A 5236-nucleotide genomic window follows, 5' to 3' on the forward strand; every position below is an offset into this window, starting at 1 on the left:
CAAAATGCAAATTTTATTTTCTCCTCCAATTTTTATTTTATCAATAAAAATAAGTATATTTTGAAATAGGATGAAATAAAGTCTCTGTGTGCAGATTAGTGATGTAAATCACACTGCTTTAAATGTGCAGTCTCCTAAAGGAACCCGTTTTAAATGGGAATATTTTTCCAATGCTGTGCCTGCAATTCGCTAAAAAGGAAGTGGTAGTTTTTTAAAAAACATAATTTTAGTCGTTATCAGAGTAGTCCTTCAAAATATAGTGATAAAATTGAAAGTCCATATGGCCCACCTTTAGTCTGAGCTACCTGGCAGAAAGGTGGGCTGATATACTGGAGCCACTGCATACATCTTGTTGGCAGAAACCAGCAGTTTTGTAGCAAATATCAGAAATGGCACCGTCAGACCAGGTCTGACATGGTGCTCTAATGCACTACCTTAACAAAAACTTTCAGTTTTTCATCAAAACAGACTTGGTTTAACTGACTAGCCAGTGGGCAGTGAGTGTAGCAGATGGAAACTCACACACTCCAGTGTGTGAGCTCCACTACGCTATGTTTCATACTGGCAGCATGTCTGGGCCGGTCCAGTCCCCTGTCTGGAGACGCAGACCAGAACACATTTTATTGCTGTCTCCAAGCCAGCTGATGCATCACTAGATGGTCTGAAGAGTTTCTGACTTCAGGATTGTGTGGTTTTCTGAGACTCACTGAAATATTCTGACAATGTCTGGAAGTCGATCAGTGATTGATCAGATGTAAGGCAGGCTGTAACGAAAAGCAAAATCAGCCAGAACCCAAAACGCAGCCAACACCAGAGTTGGTTCACCAAATGTCTTTATTACAAAAATAAAGGTAAGAAGGTGCTAAAGTGGGGAGTAGTGATGCTGGTGGGTCAGGAAGGGGGAAGTCCACTGAGGTCTGGGATCCAGCCAGGGAGGGGTAAGGTAGATGGGCAAAGGGAGAACTTGAGGGCTCAGGGGACAAACAGATGACAGGGACAAATTCCACCAACCAGAGGCTGTCATGGGACAATCCATGTTCATTCACGGGAGGGCCACAGGCAATGAAGATCCAGAAATCAGAAAAACTTGAGGCAAGGTCAGAGTCAGGCAGGGTTCATCAACAGTAGTCAGAAATCCTCCAGCAGCCAAGGGACAAGGCAAAATCTGTGGTCAAAAACAGGCAGGATCAGAAAACCAGAAAACTTTGAAACATGAGACAAGGCTTGAAAGCTGCGACTGGGGCAACAGACGATCTCGCACTGAGCTGGTGGTTTAAATAGGGCGCAGCACAGCACGGGTGAGGATAATGAGTAATCAGCACAGTCAAGGTGGAGCTGAAGGGCTGAGATCATGACACAGGCGAGCAGTAAGAGGCATGAATCATAGCTTTCCTTGTGGCAGGGATTCGTCCTGGAGCCAGTGGGTTGCTGGTTCTCTGTCGTTGTCCTTGGGCATCAAGAACACTTTTAGGGTTCACCAGCCTTGCCTGCTGGTGGGGGTCAGAGGAAACTGCTATGCTTCTCAAACTGTGGTATGAGGACCGCTGCTGGGACGTGTGCTGCGTTCAGCAGTTCTCAAAAAAATGTCACTGTTGACTATTTACCAGGCAGATATGAGCAACTGGATGATTAGAAGCCAAGCTGTGCTGTAAAGCAAACTAGGAATACGAATTGTTCCAGGGCATTGATCATGGGGAGGGACTTCATATTCTAACAGAAGAGCACATAAACTGTGTTATAACTGAAGCCGTCAGCCATGTTGGATTTGAGGGTCTGAGCTGGTGAGAAATGACCAGTTTTCTAAATTGAAATTTATATTTTCCTTTTTCAGACATGTGACTAGAAAAATGTGACTAAAGAGAAGAAATTGGTAGCAAAATCACATTAAACCTTCAGCTCAACCTTTAATGCAAATAAGATGACATTTAGTTTGTTACTGTTTGACACTGAACTAGTAGTAGACTTGGTTCACACTGCAAGTTTAAGTGACCCAAATCTCATTTTTACCATATTGCGACCTGTGTCTGTTCTTTTTATGACAGTCTGAACAACACAGCTCAGATTTTTAGAAATGCAACCCAGACCACTTTGATATGTGGTTTTAAGTCTGTACAGCCATTCATCCGACCTAAACATTGTTAACACTTGACAAACATCACTGAAAGTGTGAAGAAAAACAACAACCATGATGGACAATGGTGAGGAGGAAGTTGTTGATGTGCTGGCTCTGGTTGGATAACAACTTTTTTTTTATAAACATTTTTATTACTTTTATGCTTTCACAAGTAGAGAAAATAGAACATTATACACTGTACTGCCTATAACCTTTCATGAGTAGGTGAAGAAGAGAAACAAAACAAACAAAAAAACAAAAGACAAAAAACAAAAAAAAAGGAGGGGGGAAGCCAACGTACAATGTCACATTTATGTCAAATCATGTATCCAATGGTCGGCAAACATTTATAGACATGTTTAAAGCTTGACAACACAAACATATAACTAGCCGGGTGATAAAAGAAAGGAAAAGAAAGATGCAATGAGATACAAAAGGAGGGTGTTCTTTAGTTAAGATCTGGTGAGACCTTCCACTTTATAGGATTCTGACCTCTCATCACGAGTTGCGTCAACTCTTTAGGTAGATAGTTAAGCACAGGAGACCACATATCCAGGAAATGTTTTTTATTACCCTTAAGAACTGCACTAATACTTGCATGAGGGAGGACCCTAAATATTTCTCTATACCATTGTGTGACAGTTGGAGGCTTATCCTTAATCCAATTAATTAAAATGCATCTCCTACCCAGAAGCAATAATTTGTCACATAGTTTGAAGTGCAATTGTATCAGAGAGACTGATTTTGAAGGGAGGCCAAGAAGAAACAGACCTGGGTCACATCTGATCTTTACATGAAACACGTCGCTCAGCTCTTTAGAAATTGCACCCCAGAATCTTTTAATCAATTTGCATTGCCAGAAATAATGGTAGTACGTTCCAACCTCTCTTCCACATTTATTGCATAAGGGAGAAAGCTGGCGATCCATCTTATTCAGTATAAAAGGTGTTATATGTAGACGATGTATTTTATACTGTGTCTCTCTGAGCGTATTACATATAAAGGTTGAATTAACTACATTAATGGCTTCTTGCCAGTCATCCTCAATGTATACTGTGTCAAGGTCTCCCTCCCATTTCCGCGCAATGTCCCCGGCACCACCTGGGGTGAGAGAGTAGAGCACTGCATAGAAAGCGGAAATAAAATGCCTAAGTTTTTTCCGGTCGACAAGGAATTTCTCAATCTCATTGTGTGTGACCAAGCCAGAATGAGAGAGCTTCAGAGAGCCATTGAAATGGCAAATTTGAAGAAACTGTTCTTTAGGAATACCAAATTTTAACTTTCATGAGTACATTCTCTGTAAACAGATCTCCGATCACTCTCACTCCTCTGCTATGCCACAGGTCAAAAATGTTGGGCTCAAGACCTGGGATAAAGTCCTGGTTTCTTGTGAAAGGTGTCAGGAGTGAGGAGCGTGGTTCCAAATTCTCTGCCACACTCTAATTGTGTTATAAATGATTGGATTATGTTTAATATCTCTTGATAGCCTCTTCCTGTCTCTGGTGGTGAGGCTCCACAAAGAAGCAGACTGAGAGGCCCACGAATCAAGGCAAGAGTTTGAGTTAAGATGAGCCTGTAACCACTCCCACAGATAACGAGCATGGCAAGCCCAATTGTAATAGTAGATGTTTGGCAAAGCCAAGTCACCTCTGTCAACAGGAAGCTGTAAAGCTTTGATTTTCTGTTGTGGTCTCTTGCCATGCCAAATGAATCTGGAAAATGCTCTCTCTATATTCGTAGTGACTTTTTTGGATAGCCAAAGGGGTAGCATTAGGAGGGGATATAAAAGCCGTGGAAAAATTTTCATTTTAATCAAACTTATACATCCCATAAATCAGTGGTCCCCAACCTTTTTATTAACGCGGACCGGTCAAGACTTGGAAATTTTGCTGCGGCCCGGGGAGGTGGGGGGGGGGTCGTGAACCGTCAGATAAGGCTTCTGCATGTTGGTGTTCCCGCTAAATCCTGAATATACCCAATTTAGGTTGTCTTGGCCCTTTTATCGCAGCCTGTGTGGTTTTTCCTGACTGGGAACAAGAATACAACCTGCTGAATGTGACAGGTAGCCAATCAGAAAGCGCGGTGACGTAAGAACAGAGAGGAATCCTAAACAGCTGACATATCGCGCAACTGAGAGTCCGGTGGATATCGGAGATGATATGTGGAAATGTTTTTTATTATATGTAAAGGTCATTATTATATATGTTTATTCAGTTAAAAATGTTAACTATGAAAAAACATAGTCACCTCCAAATCATAGTGCAGCAAATAGAGCGGCTGCTCCCGTCGTCTTTTATCCACCGCCTTTTCTTTTTGTTACATCTTTCATCTCTTAAAATGACTCCACAAACTATCACTATTGCTTCTACATCGTCATCCGTGTTTGGTTATTCTAAATTCCCGTATGCTATGTTGGGAGTTTTGTGGATTTCTTCTGGAATCGCGATGTTCGTGACTGGAATCGGTTCGTGTTGCTCCTGCCGTGTGGCTGGAGACACGAACCGATCAAATCTGTTGTACTTTTATCAGCTCTGTGGTCACAGAGGTTTGGAGAATCAGCCGACAATTCTTAAATCTTGCCGTCTTATTTTACCAGACTTAAGACTCACAAGCTCTACTCATCTCCTCTCGACCACTGCCCAAACACTCTCTGACTTTGGTCGCTATGGTAACGTTTATATATCCCTTCAAAATAAGATACAGATGCACCACAAAAACTAACATTTTATTTTCGTGAAAATTTTAATTCACGATAATGACTAACGGGAGCCCTGAGCTTGTTTCTCTGCAATGAGACGGTCCCATCTGGGAGTGATTGGAGACAATAACACCTGAAGTGTTGCTTATATCCACAGCCTGCTTGGTCTCCACGTGACGAAGCAGTTTGAAGCTTCATTGCTTCATTAGACACCTGATCTATTTCTTACTCATTTTGCTGCTTGTGGGCTCAGCGTTGGCACGCAAGTAACCGAGAGAATCCGGTTAAAGGATTTTCAAAATTAAAGATCCTCCTGACTCAAATATTACATAAAACGGAAATATTTAATGTTGGGGACCACTGCCATAAATGATAAGGGAAGGTCATCCCACCTTTCTAAGTCCCTCCTTATTTTACTAACTGTT

General features: G+C 41.8%; 1 protein-coding gene across 2 annotated transcripts in view; it reads left to right on the plus strand.

The window, feature by feature from the left end:
* tgfbr1b (transforming growth factor, beta receptor 1 b) overlaps window positions 1-5236 on the plus strand; it is a 65250-nt gene that overhangs the window by 16413 nt on the left and 43601 nt on the right. The window lies entirely within an intron of this gene.

Source organism: Poecilia formosa, unplaced genomic scaffold, assembly GCF_000485575.1.
Source record: "Poecilia formosa unplaced genomic scaffold, Poecilia_formosa-5.1.2 Scaffold682, whole genome shotgun sequence".
Classification (NCBI taxonomy): domain Eukaryota; kingdom Metazoa; phylum Chordata; class Actinopteri; order Cyprinodontiformes; family Poeciliidae; genus Poecilia; species Poecilia formosa.